This window comes from Panthera uncia, chromosome C2, assembly GCF_023721935.1.
Source record: "Panthera uncia isolate 11264 chromosome C2, Puncia_PCG_1.0, whole genome shotgun sequence".
In the NCBI taxonomy this organism is placed as follows: Eukaryota; Metazoa; Chordata; class Mammalia; order Carnivora; family Felidae; genus Panthera; species Panthera uncia.
The window spans coordinates 139,424,356-139,441,967 of NC_064810.1; the positions used below are offsets into that span (position 1 = coordinate 139,424,356).

The 17,612-nt window shown below is 40.3% G+C and overlaps 1 long non-coding RNA gene across 2 annotated transcripts in view; it reads left to right on the plus strand.

Moving 5' to 3' along the window:
- LOC125921373 (uncharacterized) overlaps positions 1-17,612 on the plus strand; it is a 254,986-nt gene that overhangs the window by 85,069 nt on the left and 152,305 nt on the right. For both annotated transcript variants that reach the window (XR_007457396.1, XR_007457397.1), the window contains exon 2: positions 4,531-4,588. This is a non-coding gene — a long non-coding RNA (uncharacterized LOC125921373). The remainder of the gene's footprint in view (positions 1-4,530; positions 4,589-17,612) is intronic.

The following is a 17,612-nucleotide window of genomic DNA, read 5'->3' on the forward strand; positions in this document are numbered from 1 at the left end:
ATGATTTTCTTTGAAATATGAATCTGCTCATCCATTTATTAAGGGGATCCTATCACTTTCACAAGATGGCAACCCATAATGAATCTTTTTACATCTACTTATGCTTTCACATGCATGATTTTGCTTCTCCACTTTGCAAAGTACCGGTGTTCAGTCTGGTTTCTGAAATATTTTGGGAACTAAAAATTTACGAATCTGAAGGATGGACAAAGAAATACTGAGTGTGGTATAAGAGCAGGGATTGAAAATGTGAGCTATCTGGAAGTATTTATACTTAATTTTTATTAGTCCTTTTTTTTTCTTGAGTTTTTTGAAAAGAAAATATTCTTCCTCAGAAGGTAGAACAGAGAAAATTTAGCATGAAACATTTGCTGGAAGCTTTTCAATTGGCATTTATTACACTGATCTACTGTATTTTAAGTGGAATTGCTTAAACATTCAGCTTTGCACTTGGGAAAACATACGGTAATAATAGAAAGCATTTTAAGTGTCCAATCTGGTCAGACTGCATTTTTACTCTTATTGATGAATCAGCAAAAGGATCATTTTATACATCAAAGGCATTTATTAAATCTTGAACTGTTTGTGCAATGGGTTTTTGCTGTTAATAGAAACCATCAGGAAGGTGGAGATGCCTTTCAGAACGATTTTTCTTTTGTTGTTAAAGAGAACAGCAGGACAAGAAGAAACTAGTTAGAGAAGTAATGGCTTTTTCTTGGGTAAATAAGCTCCTGTGTCTTACCCATTCATTATGGTTTCTTCCAAGTGGAAGAAATTCTATTGATGCAACACTTCTGATCCTTCTCTGCTTTGTTGTTGTTGTTGTTGTTGTCCATGAGTGATTTGCTTTGCTTTGATGATAAAATTGGAAATAATAGGTGGGCATGCCTAGCCCAGCTCTGCCTTTCTTGCTTAACCTGATCTAACACCACCTGCTCTGGGTGAGTGCATAAATGTGTTTAATTCAGGTTGCTTTGGCTTTCATGCTAAGTTCTGTCCTCTAATTAAGGGTCTATCAGTAAAAAGATGGTTATTTAGGTATCCTTTGCCACTCCATTACTTTATACCTTAAATTGTACAAAGCCTGGAGCGTATGGTGCTGTTTACTGGGATCAAGTTGTATGATGTATGGGCAGCCTTCTCAGACTTTCTATACTGTGTTAAATTCCTTTTCTACATGCTTGCATAGTTCCTGATATTTTCTCCTTTTAGCTCTTAACACACTTGCCATTGGTTGAATGCCTGCTTTTTTGCTAGAATATGAACTCCATGGTAGTGACCAAGTCTGTCTGGTTTACCTTGGTATTGCCAGGACCTAACACAGTGCCTGACAAACAGGGTAGTACCCAATTTATTGAATGAATGAATGAATGAATGAATGAATCAACGAATCAACCAATCATTGAGCTACTGTTTGAGAAAAGATTAAGTTTCCTAACTTATGTAATGAATGAAAAAAATGGACAACTCATTTGAAAACTCCACTCAGAAAGTAAGAAAAGATTGTAGAAGCTATTGTCCTTCCATACTTCAGTTGTGAACAAGTTAATTAAAGCTATCAAAAATGTGTCTTCTTCAATGAGTCATGGCTGAACTGAGCTGGAAAACTTCATTTTTTTAAAAAATAAGGATCAGCATTTCATTGATATCCAGGCCTCATCCCAATATACTGTCAGCTGAGCCTTTTAGACAATATTAATTTTCGACCTCTAGAATTTTGCATATGAAAGTACAGACACAAAATCCCATAAATTAGAAAGTACTTGATGTGATTCATTGCCCATTAATAATACTAAAGCATATTTTAACAATACTTTAAGGACTAGTAGGTAGATATAAGTGTTCTAGGAAGATTTAGCTACTTCTGCCTGAAATAAATTGGGGGATAATAAAAAAAATTGAACATTGGAATTATTATTTTATTTTTTATTTTTTATTTTTATTTTATTATTTTTTATATGGAATTTATTGTCAAATTGGTTTCCATTCAACACCCTCTTTGTATTAAAGGTATTTGGAAATTATTATTCAAGAATGCCTCATGTTTTCCTGAACAAATGTGTATTCCAGTAGCAAATGCTGATGTAATTAAAAGGCATTCGTGTTGATAAAGAAGACCAAGAGACATTTGTGCCATGTGTCATCACCTAGAAGAGAGTTCCAGTGGGCCTACAGTATGTCAAGTAAACGAATGAGGTAGCGTGAATCAAAAAGTTTAGATGGAAAAACAGGTAGCATGAGCCAGATAATGTGACACATATATATTCCAGGCACGTGACTAGGATTACACAGGTGGCTAGGTTTTATACTCTATTTTGTTCTTTCATTTGGAAAATAGTCAAGTGTAATATAATTCCCATTTATTGGCATTTATTGATAAGTAAATGCAATTAGATTTAGGGCAGCAAACGTCCTTTCAGATACACACCAAAAATACATAATAGGCTGACCAATGCTAGTATAGCTAAAGCAATATAACTACACTCCAGTTTTCCCACACTGCAGTTAAATGGGTGTTAAACTGTCTGGTATTATTTCTGTACATCATACTGTCTGCTCTCAAGTTCCACAAGAGAATTCTTCAGAACGAGTCAGATTAAAGAATTTATTAATCCATAAAGAGTACTGAAATTATTATTTAGCTGCAGTCAAACTCAAACCCTAGAGTTGACTGTTGACTATGGTGTACGAAGGGGAGGTAGGTAGTGTGGGAAATTTTTAATTTTTTAATGGAAACATAGTTGGCATTCAATATTATGAGTTTTAGACATGCAATATATTGATTTGACAGTTCCAGACATTACATAATGCTCACCATGCTAAGTACAGTCATCATCTGTAACCATAGAAAATTATTGCAATTTTGTTGACTATAATTCCTATGCTGTACTTTTTATTTCTCTGACTTATTTATTTTATAACTGGAAGTTTGTACTTGTTAACGCTCTTCACCAATTTACCCCATCTTCCCACTCCCCTTTTCTCTTGCAATCACCAGTTTGTTCTCTGTATTTATGAGCCTATTTTTATTTTCTCGTTTGTCTTATTTTATTTTCTTATTTTCAGATTCCACGTATAAGTGAAACTATATGGTATTTGTCTTTCTCTGACTTGTTTCACTTAGCATAATACCCCCTAAGTCTATTAATATTGTTGCAAATGGTAATATCTCATTTTTAAAATGGTTGATTAATGTTCCATTGTGTATTTATACCGTATCTTTATCCATTCATCTATCGATGGACACTAAGATTGTTTCCATGTCTTGGTTATTGTAAATAATGCTGCAATAAATATGAGGGTGCATATAACTTTTTGAATTAATGTTTTCATTTTATTTGGGTAAATACCCAGTAGGAATTACTAGATCATATGATAGCTCAATATTTAATTTTTTAAGGAGCCTCCATACTGTTTTCCAAAGTGGCTGCACCAGTTTATACTCCCACTAAAAGCGCTTTTCTCCACATCCTTGCAAACACTTGTTATTCCTTTTAACTTTTTGATACTAGCCATCTGACTGGTGTGAGGTAATATTTCATTTGGTTTTGATTCACATTTCCCTGATGATAAGTAATGTTGAGCATCCTTTCATGTGTGTGTTGCCCATCTGTGTGTCTTCTTTGGAAAAACATCTATTCAATAACCCATCTAGCTTCTTTTTGTTTTTTAAGTGTTTATTTCTGAGAGAGGAAGAGAGAGAGAGCGCGCGCACACACATACTAGTGGGGGAGGGGCAAAGAGGGTGACAGAGGATCTGAAGTGGGCTCTGTGCTAAGAGCAGAGTGGAGAACCCAATGCAGGGCTCCAACTCACTATGTATGAGATCATGACCTGAGCTGAAGTCAGATGCTTCACCGACTGAACCACCCAGGTGCCCCTTAGCCTACCCATTATCAAAGGGAGGGGAGGTAGGTGCCACCTCTTAGTGGGAAGAATGTCTAAGAACTTGTGGCTTTCCTTTGCCTGCAATATATATTAATGTCTCCTCAGCTAAAAGTTGTTCTCACTAACATCACTTGGTTGTAATGAATCAATGGAAGGCGTTAGCATAAAATTAGTTCTTAAACATATGTACTCATGAAATCAAGAAATATTAAATTTGAAATACTTGTCTATATTATATGTATACTCTTCCCTGATTCTCCTAGCCCATTTAAAATTATAGCTTCCAAAGGTAGGGAATTTCTATTTGTTTAGGAAATTAATATGTATCTTAAGGCCATCATGGCTAGTGAAGTGATTGCAGATAAAGTCTTTGAAGATTTATTTTCCCCATTTAGGTCTTTGTATTATGCATTAACAAACAATTTGGTAGCCTTCAATTTTTTTTGTCTTTGGAGAAAATAAACTTACACACTCCGTTTTCTCAATTGCAGATGTTGAGACGATTAAAGGAGGGATTTGCAAAGCCCAAAGCAAAATTAATTTTGACCTTGGGAAAAAATGTTAAAATGAACTTGTGCCTTTTTTTAATTTTCCTGTATAAAATCTAAGAAACCAATATTTGGTTTATGTTTTCCCCTGTAGGCATAACCTGGATTCTGTAGCTGTATAAAATCCCACCTCTCCCGTGATATGATTCATTGTAAGTGCAATGATTTTGTTGTGTATATATTGTTAAAAATAAGAATTTAATAATAACTAATATTTATTGAACACAAAGTATGTTCCAGATACTGTGCTAAGTACACAGATAAGTGCATTAACTCAATTAATCCTCTCAATGGCTATATGAAGTAAGCATTAATATTATCTTCATTTTCCAGATGAAGTAGAGATGCTGAGAGATTATATAATTTGCCCAAGTTTACATGACTAGTAGTTGGTGATCTGGGGATTCATATCTAAGCGTGACTCATTCTGGGGACTGAGTTCTTACCTGATCATATACTCTCCAGACATATTCTCTGACCCCAAGTTCAGTGGATCTCATATAGTTTTGAATGTGGCTCATAGAGACTGGGGACAGACTATGGAGGTCCAATCATTAGACCCACTTTTCTGTTGAAAAATGCTTTATAATAACAAATTGGAGAGAAACAAAAATTAAAAAGTAGCGATTTACTTGCTATTATAGTAACATGTGCCATCTATTAGAGGAATTTAAACCTACACATAGGATTTTTTATTATATATCAGTACCTTTTAAACTGGAATATAACTTGTAATTTTACATTTGCCTTGAAGTATGGTATTTAAATAACCCAGACTCATAGGCAGTGTATCGCTAATTAAGTATCCTCCACCATAGAAGCAAAATTGTGTGGGTTTTTCATATATCTATTTCAGCCCCAAGGTATGGCCAATTCATATTTGCACTCAATACAAAGCCCTTAAAGTGTATTTATTGAGAGATTATGGGTCAAAAAATGCTGTTGCTGAATGTATTTTTTGCAAGACGTGTAAGGTTAATCAAATAAAAACAAGTTAAATCATAATTATGTAGCTATACTAACTCCAGTGATAAGTAAAAAGCAAGAGTAGTAATTGAAAAACAGTGACCAGTTCAAGGCAGCACGTCTATTTTAAGAAAGAGAGCGTTCTGAACACTAGAGGATTAGACAAAAGTACTTACTGAGAGCCTCTTATGTGCCAGCTTTTCTAGGAAAAGGTCTTAGAATATATCTATGAATAAAAAAGAAAAAGAGTCTTGCCTTTTTAGTGCTTACATTCTAGTGGGAGATTCAGATAATTAAGAATAAATAAAATAAGTAAATTGCCAGTAGTTGACAATTAGTATCTAAGAAGAAAAATGGAGGGCCAAGTAAAGAGATTGAGAGTATTAAGTGTAGGGGATTAGTTACAGTTTTGAATAGGGGCAGATAAGAGCAAGACTCATTGAGAAGGAGACACTTGAGAACAGACTTCACGTGAGGGATTTGCCAAGTGGATTTCGAACAGAAGGACACGTAGGGAGAGGGCACAGCCAATGTACAGGCTCTAAGATAGGAGAGTGCCTGTGGAGGAACAGGCAGCCAGTGTGGCTGGAGTGGGATGAGCAAGGGGAAAGATGATGTCAGAAAGGTAGGAGTGGTGGGAGGCATTCTTCATGTCCGAGTGAGATGGGAACCTACTGAAGGGTTTTGTGCAGAGGGACATGGTATAGCTTATAATCTAGTAGGCTGCTGTATGTATGAGAATAGTTTGTAGGAAGATGAGAAGGTAAGCAAGGATTCCAGTGAGGAGTCTATTGCAGTCATCCTGGTAAAAGAGGATGGTGGCTCAAGCTACGGTGCTAACAGTGGAAGTGTTGAGATGTGGTCATGTTGTGGGTACGTTTGGAAGTAGAACCTACGTGGAATTTATGCAGCATGTGAAAACAAGAGAAAAGTCAAGCATGACTCCAAGGTATTTTCCTTGGATGAGTAGAAGGATGAAATTGCCATCATTTGAAGATGGAGAATGCTGTGTGAGGATCAAGTTTGGGGAGAAAAGAACAGGACTGTTTAAGTCGTCTTGAGGTTCAGGTGTTTATTAGATATCCAAGTGAAGACATTGAAGTAGCAGTTGGTATGAGAGTTTGGAGTTCAGGAAGGAGAAGGCTGGGCTTGACCTAAACATTTGGGACTTAGTGGCATGTAAATAGATGGTATTTAAGATGTGAGAATGGATTGTCTAACCAAAAAAGCGTGTGCAGTTACAAATAAGGAGGGAGGATGAAGGGCTGTACTCTGATGCCTTCCGGTACTATCAGGTCTATTAAAGGAGGGACCAGCCAAAGAGACCCAAGAAACAATGGCCAAATTAAATTTTTAAAAAAAATGAAAAAAAAAAAAAAAAAAAAAGAAGCAATGGCCAAGCATGCCCCTTTCAAGAGAGACTGGTACTCTGGGAGAAAAGAAGAGAAAGTATATTGAAGAGGAGGGAGCCTGTGTCAAACGCTGCTGATAGATCAAGTGTAGTCAGGACTGAGAATTGACCATTGGACTTAGCAATTTAGAATCAAGTACTGCTTATGTTTATGCTTGATAGGAGATTTGCTGGGCTGCATGGTATTATGCCACCAGCCAATTAGAACATTGAATGAGAATCCTTGGTAAACACTAGTAAACCGCTTATTTTAGTTTATAAATGACAAATTTCAATACTGCTCTACAGCTCATGCAAAGGCATGGTAGTACAGAGTTCTAGCCAGAATGCCTGAGCTTGGACTGGTCCCACTGGTTACTGACTATGTGATCTTGGGTAGTGGGTTGTATCTCTATGTGCTTCTGTTTCCCTGCCTGTAAATAGGGATGACCAAACCCTAGGTTTGGTGTGAAGAATAAATGTGTTAGTACATGTAAAGAAAGCATTTCTGAGAGTACCTGGTGCATTAATACTCAACAAATGCTAGCTATTATTATTTCTGTTATTAACATACTGCCGGAGTATGATAAAGATAATAAAGTCTGTGGAATACATACACTATAGTGCATTACTCCCCTGTAACAACCATACAACTTGTAGTTTTTTTTTTAAGGTGTATTTCTTTATTTTGAGGGGGAGATAGTGCAGGTGAGGGAGGGGCAGAGAGAAGCGGAGAGAGAATCTTAAGTAGGTTCCATGCTGTCAGCTCAGAGCATGACAACGGGGCTTGGACTCACGAATCATGAGATCGTGACCTGAGCAGAATTCAAGAGTCAGATGCCTAACCAACTGAGCCACCCAGGTGGCCCCAGAACCTGTAGTTTTGATCATTTGGTGGCCTCTTAGGAAAATCTTTATACCTCACTGATGGCATATGGACCACACATTTGAACTAAGCATCTCCTTAGTTCAAATGAATAAACTGGGAGTATTGTTGGAAGTTCATTTTTGTTCAGGGTTTGAAAGGGGAAAACATTGCTGAAATAATTTTCTTAAAAATTAATCATTTTTCTTGTTCTCTCCTTCCACGCTGGCTTCCTACTCCTTCTCTGGACTTTTGGGAAAGAGTGGGAGAAGGAAAAATTAGAGAAAGGTAAAAGTTAATGAATAAGAGGGAAAAGGGGAGGAAATACAGGAAGAACATTTTGGAAAGACCTCTACTTATTTGTGAGAAAAAGAAATTATATGTTTGGTTTGACTCCTTTATTGCCAGGTGGTAAAAAGAAACAGAATGCTGGTGGTATAATTTGAAGAGAATTTTTTTAAATTTATTTTTGAGAGAGAGACAGAGCATGAATGGGGGAGGGGCAGACACACACACACACACACACACACACACACACACACACACAGAATCTGAAGCAGGTTCTAGGTTCTGAGCTGTCAGTACAGAGCCTGATGTGGGGCTCAAACCCATGAACCATAAGGTCAGGACCTGAGCTGAAGTCAGAAACTTAACTGACTGAGCCACCCAGGTGCCCAGAAGAGAAATTTTTTAACTTTATAAATTTGGCTGTAGGCATGCCCGGATGTTTGAGGTCAAACAGTTTTCCTTTGAGTGGAACTGACACAAATGTGGGCTTCTGTGACCTCCAGTGTTTAGGTAAATATCTGTTTTTCTTCCCAATCTCTATTCAGAGACACCGTGCCCAAATAAGGCCTGACATTATAATCCTATACAGCTGCCAGTATTCATAAAGTCGACCTTTTGTCTTTGGTGGCAAATAGTAGGGAGGCTATCAATGAGCAGAAAATTCATCTTGTCTCCCTTTTGCGGTCCCAACTGGCATGATGGCTTACATACTCAGTAAATGTTCAATGGATGAGTTAATGTGAAAAATAAATTGCAGGTACATTAGGTATGAGATGATTGGGCAGCAATCCATTGATTGCCAAGATCTGATTAATCTAACTTGTTAAGGTAATACTTGCGAAGTGGGTAAGAATATCCCAGACGACAAAAAGCAGATGTGCAGGAAGTGTAGCTTTCTAAATCTTTCTGTGACTCAATCTAATCTCTTTTTCGAACCCCTATTCTGTCGATGGCAGAAAAATAATAATCTTAATAAATTCTGAAAAACCTAATAGAGAAGATGCTCTTATGCCCCCAGTCACATCATCTGTGCCTCACTTCTGATTTAAATCTTGGCTGTGTGCATAATTCTGTATGGGCTTTGACTTACTTCCAACTGTCAGCCTCTAGGCTGAGGTTTATGTGCTGAGTCTTTGCTTTTTTTTTTTTTTGCCCGTGGGTTCCTTCAAACTCACGAATGTTGGCAGGCGCTAGCTTGGCCTGTAGTATATATGCAGCTTGGAAGTGCAGAAGAATGAACACTTCTGAGGGTATGTGATGGTTAATTTTATGTGTCAGCTTGACTGGGCCACAGGGTGCCCGGATACTAAGCATCATTCTGGGTGTTTCTTTAAGGGAGTTTTTGGATGAGATTAATGTTTCAATGGGTAGACTGAGTAAAGCAGACTGCCTGGATACTGTGGGTGGGCCCCCTACAATCAGTTGAAAGCCTGAATAGAACACAAAGGCTGACTGTCCCTCGAGAGAGAACTCTCTCTGCCTAATGGCCTGTGGACTGGTACATTGTCATTTTCCAGACTCAAACTGACACAATGGCTCCTCTTGAGCCTTGAGCCCGCCCTTCAGACTGGAGCCATACCATCAGCTCTCCTAGGTCCCCAGCTTGCTAACTCACCCTGCAGATCTTGTGAGTTGTCAGCTTCTGTAATCATGTGAGTCAGTTCCTTATAATAAATCTCTTTCTCTCTCTCTTTCCACACACACACACACACACACGCACACTACTATTTCTGCTTTACTGGAGACGCAGACTAATACGGAGGCCATCCCTTGACCATTTGAGGATGGGGGTCCATGCATAAATGCCTCACCTTCCCGTCATTCAGGTGGACAATTCTCTATGATTCTCAGGAGGTTCCAAAGGAAGTGAGTTCTTATGGCTCACAAGGGCTGCCTCAGTAACACTCCCTTACATTGGCTTTGCTTCTTTCTCAGTTTCTTTCTTCTAGTCCCTCACTCCTGTTCTCTGGAATCCCCTTCCTCTGCCTCCCCCAAAAAGCAGCTACACTCAAATTCAGGCTCTTCTTTTACGGAAGCCCAAACTAAGACATACAGTCATTTTAGATTTAGCCTCTGTCAATTTGGACATTTTCTCTCCCCCCTCCTCCCTGCAGCAGCATCTAAGGTTTGGGGAATTTGTAGAGTGCCATGGCTTTGGAGGGAGGAATCTGGAATGGTTTTGGTCTCTGGTTTTTTGCTGGCACCTGCTGCAATGGTCGCAGCTGCATTCTTCTTAGCCATCGCTACCCTTCACCCTGACTTTGCTGAAATATTCGTAGTGTCCTTGACTTTATATTTCCTTTTTGTAAGTTTATTTTTTTTTCTGAGAGAGAGAGAGAAACATGGAGTGTGAGTGGGGGAAGGGCAGAGAGTGAGGGAGACACAGAATCCAAAGCAGGCTACAGGCTCCACACAGAGCCTGACTCAGGGCTCCAACCCACAAACTGTGAGATCATGACCTGCACCAAAGTCAGATGCTTAACGGACTGAGCCACCCAGGCACCCTTCTAGCCTTCTTGTATTTTTGTGTTTTCTGAGATTACCCTTGCTGACATCATTTTTCTCTGTGTTGTTGTTCTTAAAGCTAGAGAGGTATGGGGGAACTCAAGGGCCTTGCTTGCTTTCAAGGGCCTTGCCAGGAACTTGAACTCAGGTTCTCATTGTCCTTAGACTCTAAAAGTTTTGTGAGGGTTCAATCATTCTTCCCCATACCGGATTTGACCAGTGGAGGACGAGGGACAGAAGGGGCAGAGCCCCTTTTCAAAACGTCGCATGGTATCTCATGGCCTTACTTCCCTCTTCCTCTGTCCCTTACTGCCTTCCCTTCAACTCTCAAGCATATTAAAGCAAGCACTGTTGATTTCTTGCCCTGTATTCTCTCATTCTCTCACCCGCCCTGAGCTGCAGCTATAAACACTTCCAACATACTGCCAGTTCCCACTCAAAGTGCCCGCACCTGCCTCTTTCTGTTTCTCTGCTTGAGGGCTTTCTGTGATATCATGGAAGCATGCTTGGCTGAGCAGGTACAGCCCAGAATTATACAGTATTGACATCTCTGTGGGAAGCTGTTGCCCAGCAGGTGAGGGGATTTGGGAGTTAAATGCCCCAATCTGCTTGTCTTTCAGGAAGATTCTGAGGGGTGCTTCACACAGTTTCTCAGAGGGTCCCTAATACATTTTAGCACCAGCTGCCATTGCATTTAGCACCAGCACATTGCAAACCAGCTCATCAATGCGCCATTTATTTACTTTCTTCCTTTCTCTGTCTCAAATCTTACTTAAAAAAAAATTTTTTTTAACATTTATTTATTATTGAGAGACAGAGAGAGACAGAGCATGAGCCGGGCGGACAGAAAAGGAGACACAGAATCCGAAGCAGACTCCAGGCTCTGAGCTGTCAGCACAGAGCCCAACATGGGGCTCGAACTCACAAACTGTGAGCTCATGACCTGAGCTGAAGTTGGAGGCTTAACCAACTGAGCCACCCAGGCGCCCCTGTCTCATATCTTACGTGTGCTTCCTGGAACCGCTTCCTGGAACCACCTTGTGAATAAACTCCCTGCACTCAAGTCATTGTCTCAGGACAATAAAAATTTCTTTGATGGGTGGGAACAAATTGTCTTTGCACGTATTCTTTGAACACTTCCTGTGACAGGTGGACTATGGCTTTTCAACTTAAAAGCCAAAGATTTTCGATTTTTTTTCTCTTTTCTTTCTTGACAACTCAAATGGATCCAAACGGTTATGGGCCACAGGTTAAAAGGGAGTAAAGAAGACCAAAAACAAACGTTCCCCTTACCACATATATCTGTCAACTAAGAGAACCTTCCCGCATAAAGGAAAGCTGTTCATGGTTAAAAGTGTTTGTGTAGTCATCTACCACCTGGAACTGCCAGTCCTGGTGTAGCAACCAAACCCTCTGGAGGTCGTCAGCCCATCTGTCATCTCTTGCCAGGAAGAGCAATTCTCTGGTTCTGTCGATGCAAATAGGCCAACAGCAGGTATTCCTGAGGTATATGGAGACCATTTCCCTGGACAGCTGCTGCTGAATACAGATGTGGGGACTCGAGCAGCCAACAAGTTGTTATAAGCATGTGCCAGACATAACCATTCAGAGAAGATTGATTTTATCGTCTGCTAGGTTTATGACTGAGGAATGTACTTCAGCGACCAGCTTTTGATTAAGTCACAGAGAAGTGCTCAGGATGTTTTCTTGTCGAACGCGTGGGCCTTCTGATAAACAATAAACATCATGCTGGACAAATCAGCACTTTCTGCAAACAGTCTGCACCTTACAGGCATTAGCATATGCCAAGGTCACTCATGCCTACTTCATTTATTTTTTTTTTTATTTTTATTTTTTTTATTTTTTTATTATTTTTTTTTTTTAATTTTTTTTTTTAACGTTTTTTATTTATTTTTGGGACAGAGAGAGACAGAGCATGAACGGGGGAGGGGCAGAGAGAGAGGGAGACACAGAATCGGAAACAGTCTCCAGGCTCCGAGCCATCAGCCCAGAGCCTGACGCGGGGCTCGAACTCACGGACCGCGAGATCGTGACCTGGCTGAAGTCGGACGCTTAACCGACTGTGCCACCCAGGCGCCCCACTCATGCCTACTTCAAATAACTGGTTCAATTGGAAAAAAAAAGGTAAATTGCAATGAAAGGGAAGCAATTTAGCCTAGGGATATAGGCCATTGCTTTAAAAAAAATGTCTATTTTTAACATAGAGACTATGAATAAAGAAACTTTTTGGAGATATTTTTGGTTGGGTTATCCCCAAAACAGCACTGAGATGAGGATTTAAATGCACATAGTGTATCTGGGAGGCACAGGTAAAGAGTGGGGAAGTGAGATGGGGAAGGGAAGAAATCCAGTAAATGGTGTGGGATCAAGCAGGTTATCACTTTGGGCAACTCAAATTTAATTGAGGCTCAATTGAATTGGGAAATTCTGGGAGAGGGCAGAATGTGCTTTAGAGATGTCTTCCCTCCCCCAGTCCCAACCCCAAGAAATGAGGACACTGGGGTACTTATTCTCCAACCCTGGTCAGTCATTGGCTCAGGGCTGCTTGCTGGGGCTTTGTGGGGGCCATCTGTGCCACCCAGATTCTCCTTTAGGGAAGGACTTGCCCAGCTTCTGGGGGTGCCGTCAGTGGACACCCTTCCACCATCTACCCATTCAGTAATTGCCTTCGGTGCCGAAAGCCACCTTACCGAGGTCACATCCTTCCATGGTAGCCCGTATGCAATGTTTGACTGAAGTGGGGATATAAAAGCCTGGCCATTTAAACCCAACTTGGGACGATTCTAATTTGCCTCCAGAGCTCCCCACAGGGTTGACTGAGGTTGTCACTGGGCCTGTGTTCTGGACCAACTTGATTTTTGCCTCTGCCCACTCCTGTTTGCTTTCTCTATCTCTGTGGGTGTCAATCCCAAGAGAACTCCTTAACACATCCTGCACATTAAATTCTATCTCACAGTGTGCTTCCTGGAGAACCTAACCTGGGGACGGGATTAATTTCTGACATGTATGGACCGCTACACAGGCAGAGTCACAGTGATCTCAGTTGTAGACTATGGATATGTGCTGAGTTCTTGAGTATTGAGGGCATGATGTCTGTTGAGGAGGTGGAAGTGTGGTAGTTATTTCTTTGTTTCTGTTGACTGGGTGGGGGGTGGGTGAGATCACATGATGGTAATGGGAGCTAAAATGCTTAATGAATGTCTGGAAAGCTAGGGAGGGGGGCCACTGAGGTGTGATTTGGTGTCCAATATGATCGTGGGGGATTCAGAGCCCCAGGAAATAAGTAGGAGAGCAGGTGGCTAACAGATGGATAGCTGAGGGTGGAGAGGGTGGAAGAAGAAAGGAAGATAGTCCAGAATTGTGAAAAGGGAGACAATGGAATTAGTAGGTCCTCTAGGTATTAGCTAGTACTATTCTTATTACTACATTGTGGGCTAAATTGTGTGTCCCCCCAAGTTAATATGTTGAAGCCTACCCCCACCCCAAACCTCAAAATATGACTGTTTTTTGGAAATAGGGCCTTTAAAGATATAATTAAGGGGTGTCTGGGTGGCTCAGTTGGTTGAGCATCCGACTTCGGCTCAAGTCATGATCTCATGGCTTGGGGTTCAAGCCCCGTGTCAGGCTCTGTGCCGACAGCTCAGAGCCTGGAGCTGCTTTGGATTCTGCCTCCCCCTCTCTCTCCCCCTCCCTTGCTTGCACTCCGTCTCCCTCTCAAAAATAAATAAACATTTAAAAAAATTAAAAAAAAAGGATATAACTAAAATAAAATGAAGGTGTTTGGTGGGTCCCAATTTAATCCGACTGGTGTCATTATAAAAAGAGATTGGGCCACAGAGACACTAGGAATGCACACACACAGGGGAATGACCATGTGAGGACACAGTGAGAAGGCAGTCATCTGAAAGTCCAGGAGAGAGGCCTCAGAGGAACCCAAACCTGCTGACACCTTGATCTTGGACCTCTAACCTCCAGAACCATGAGAAAACAAATATCTCTCATTTTAGCTACCCACTTGTAGTGATTTTCTTGTGGCAACCCTCGCAAACTAATACAACCACTGTTACAATTATTACTTTATTTCTCTCTCTCAAAATTAAATCTCTTAGTAAATCCTGCTAGTTCTGTCTCTAAGTGTCTTGAATCCTGTCTAGTTCCCTTTCTCCCTATGGTGTATCACTCTAATGTTAGCCTCTTCCTTTTTTTTTTTTTTTTCCAACTGGTTCTTCAGAGGAGGTCGGCTCATTCTGGGCTTACCCCTACCACATTCTCCCACAGCAGATCAGACAAAATGACCATCTTAAGTGTGTATTTGATTATGATAATTCTGCTTGCTTATTCAATGGCTTCCTATTGTTCCTGGAATAAAGTCCAAACCTTTCAACGTGGCTTCCAAAAGGCTCTGCTCAGCCTTGTCCATTTCCGCCCTTCTGCATCGTTGACCTTATCTTTAGCCACACTGTGTTGGATTCTAGTCCATCCTTCCTCCAGACTCGACATTTCTGCACACACTGTTCTTCCTTCAAAATACTGGTCCCGAAGTATTCATGGTTTATGTTGCTATCTGTCCTACTGTTTCATACCTGGAGTACACATCAAGGTTTAGAACTCACAGAGCCCTGTAAACTGTTCTGTGTTACCCTTTTGTCTTACTAATGAAGAAACCCAAACTGGAAAGGCAAATGATGCATGTCAGCTCAAAGCATTAGTTACGCAGTGGACTTTGGAACACTCTTGACTTTGGGACATGTCTCTCTGTATCTCCTCACTGCGAGGCTGCCTTCACTGGTGCCATTTTCTTCCATCTTCAGGGTTTTCTTTATGCGGAGTCCAGTCACTTCTTTCCTAAACACTGTTTCAGTGAAGTTACCCCTCTGCCCAGAAAGTCACCATGGCTTCCTATTATTTTTCATATCAAGCCTACAATAAGACTGGATTCCAGGACACTCCACAGTTTGCTTTTGTCTTCCCCATTTGTTTCCTAACAGGCATTGTCTATAGGTGTCAGACAAGCCATTTTTACATCAATACTTTATTTCATTGATCTAAGATGTCATCAATTATAAAATGGACTATCATTTTAATTTATTACTTAAGGTAGAAAAAAGGATGCCAATTAAGCTAAAGTATACCATTGACTGAAAGTGGGTTCTAATTTCAGTGCCACTCATTTCACATGGGAAACATGTAAATTTTAGAAACATTGTAATATACTATATTTAAAAATTGTTGCTTGGCTCAGATTCCACTGACCACACGAAGCCCTCCTTGGCCAATCCTGGACAGGTTTCTTGAATTCCTACAGAATTTATCAACCCTTTACACGTTCCCTAGCTTTTCCAATCTCCTTCCTTCTTCTTTATCTGGTTCATTGGTGATGATTGAGTGCCTGGCACCGGGTATGCAATGATGGAAAGAATCTGGTCTCTGCCCTTATGGTCTTTTTATAAGGAAGTAAGGAAATACATAATTATAGACCACAAACTTCTATGTAGGAAATAATGCCAAAGATAGAGAATAAAGGCAGGGTGCTGGAGAGAAATCTAAGTAGAATGTATTCCACATTCCACTTGAACCTCACCCTCCTACCACATGTGCACCTCTTTTCCAAAAACCAGTTTAGACTTTCATCTTCCCCCCAAACTTAAGTTATTTTCTCCCACATACTAGTCTACTTTATAGCTTCAAGAAATTACTCCCTCCTGTTGCTTTGAATCTGTGTTTTTCCTTTGAGAGTGACAGCATAGCAAGGTGTCGACAGCATGGTTTCTTTGAGCCCCAGTCTCCCTGTGCTCAAGTCCCAGCATTGTCATTTATTGACTGTATGACTTTCAGTAAATGTCTCTGTGCCTCAGTTTTCCTATTCTTAAAAAATGGAGGCAATGCTAGTACCTACAGAATGACATCACTATAGGGATTAAGTGAATTAAAACATGCAAAGTGTTTAGAAAAATGTTGGGCATGTAGAAACCATTCTAAGGATCATTATATCTACCCTGATTGCTTTCATCCATGTTTTATCTCCCCTTTTAGACTCTAATGTAGGCATGGTTAAGGCCAAGGGGTTTGGGAACAGAATAGAAGAAAATCAAATCCTGGTTGAACAAATTTTCTGGATGCATGAGCTTGGATACATATTTCTTGACCATTCTCAAATTTAATTCTCTTTATCATTTAAATAATGATAGCAAATGCTTACATTTGGGGGTTGTTCAGAGGAATAAATAAGATAAACATGCAACATGCCTGCTATATAGACCTCAGCGAAGACTGCTATTGTCCTTACCTCAATTCAGGAAGTCTCTCTGTGTTTTCGTTTCACACAATAGAACTCACCACCTGTGATGTTAGTGATATTTTAGCTAAGTGATAACAGCTCACTATAAAAAAAAGCGAGTGAGTAAGCAAATGGTAGTGTCCACTAGAGACCTTGTCATGGGGATTGGTAAAATTTTCACACTCCAGCTTCTGCTTCTTTATCTTTGGGGGACAAAAATAAAGGGTGTGGGGTCTCTCTGGAGAGAGAATCTTACCCTTCTCTTCATTTCCTTCCAGGTACCCTAGACCAGCACATCCTCCAATGTGTTGATTGTGTCTCCCACACAGGTTTACCATGACATTCTGTCTCTCCTACTATCTTGTTCTTGAAATGTAGTGGGGCTTTGCTTAAGGGTATGGGAACCTGTCCTTTTCTTTCTTTTATTTATTTATTAATTTTTTAAATATTTATTTTTGAGAGAGAGACAGAGCACAAGCTAGGGAGGGGCAGAGAGAGAGGGAGACACAGAATCTGAAGCAGGCTGTAGGCTCTGAGCTGTCAGCACAGAGCCTGATGCAGGGTTTAAACTCACGAATCATGAGATCATGACCTGAGCCTAAGTCAGACGCTTAACTGAACCACCTAGGTACACCTGGACTTTTCTTTTAGAATGAAACTTGAAATGTCCACTGGAGAGTGCAGTCATCAAGACCCAGCAAAATATGTGCTTCCAGCTTTGGTTTTCAAGCTAGAACTTCTGCATTTGAAGGCTGAACGAACCCCACGGAGTACCATATTCCATGATAATAAGCCTTGGAAATTTTCACTCTCAGTAAAGCAGGTGTCTGTAGCCCTGACAATGCACAAAACTTGTATCAGCAA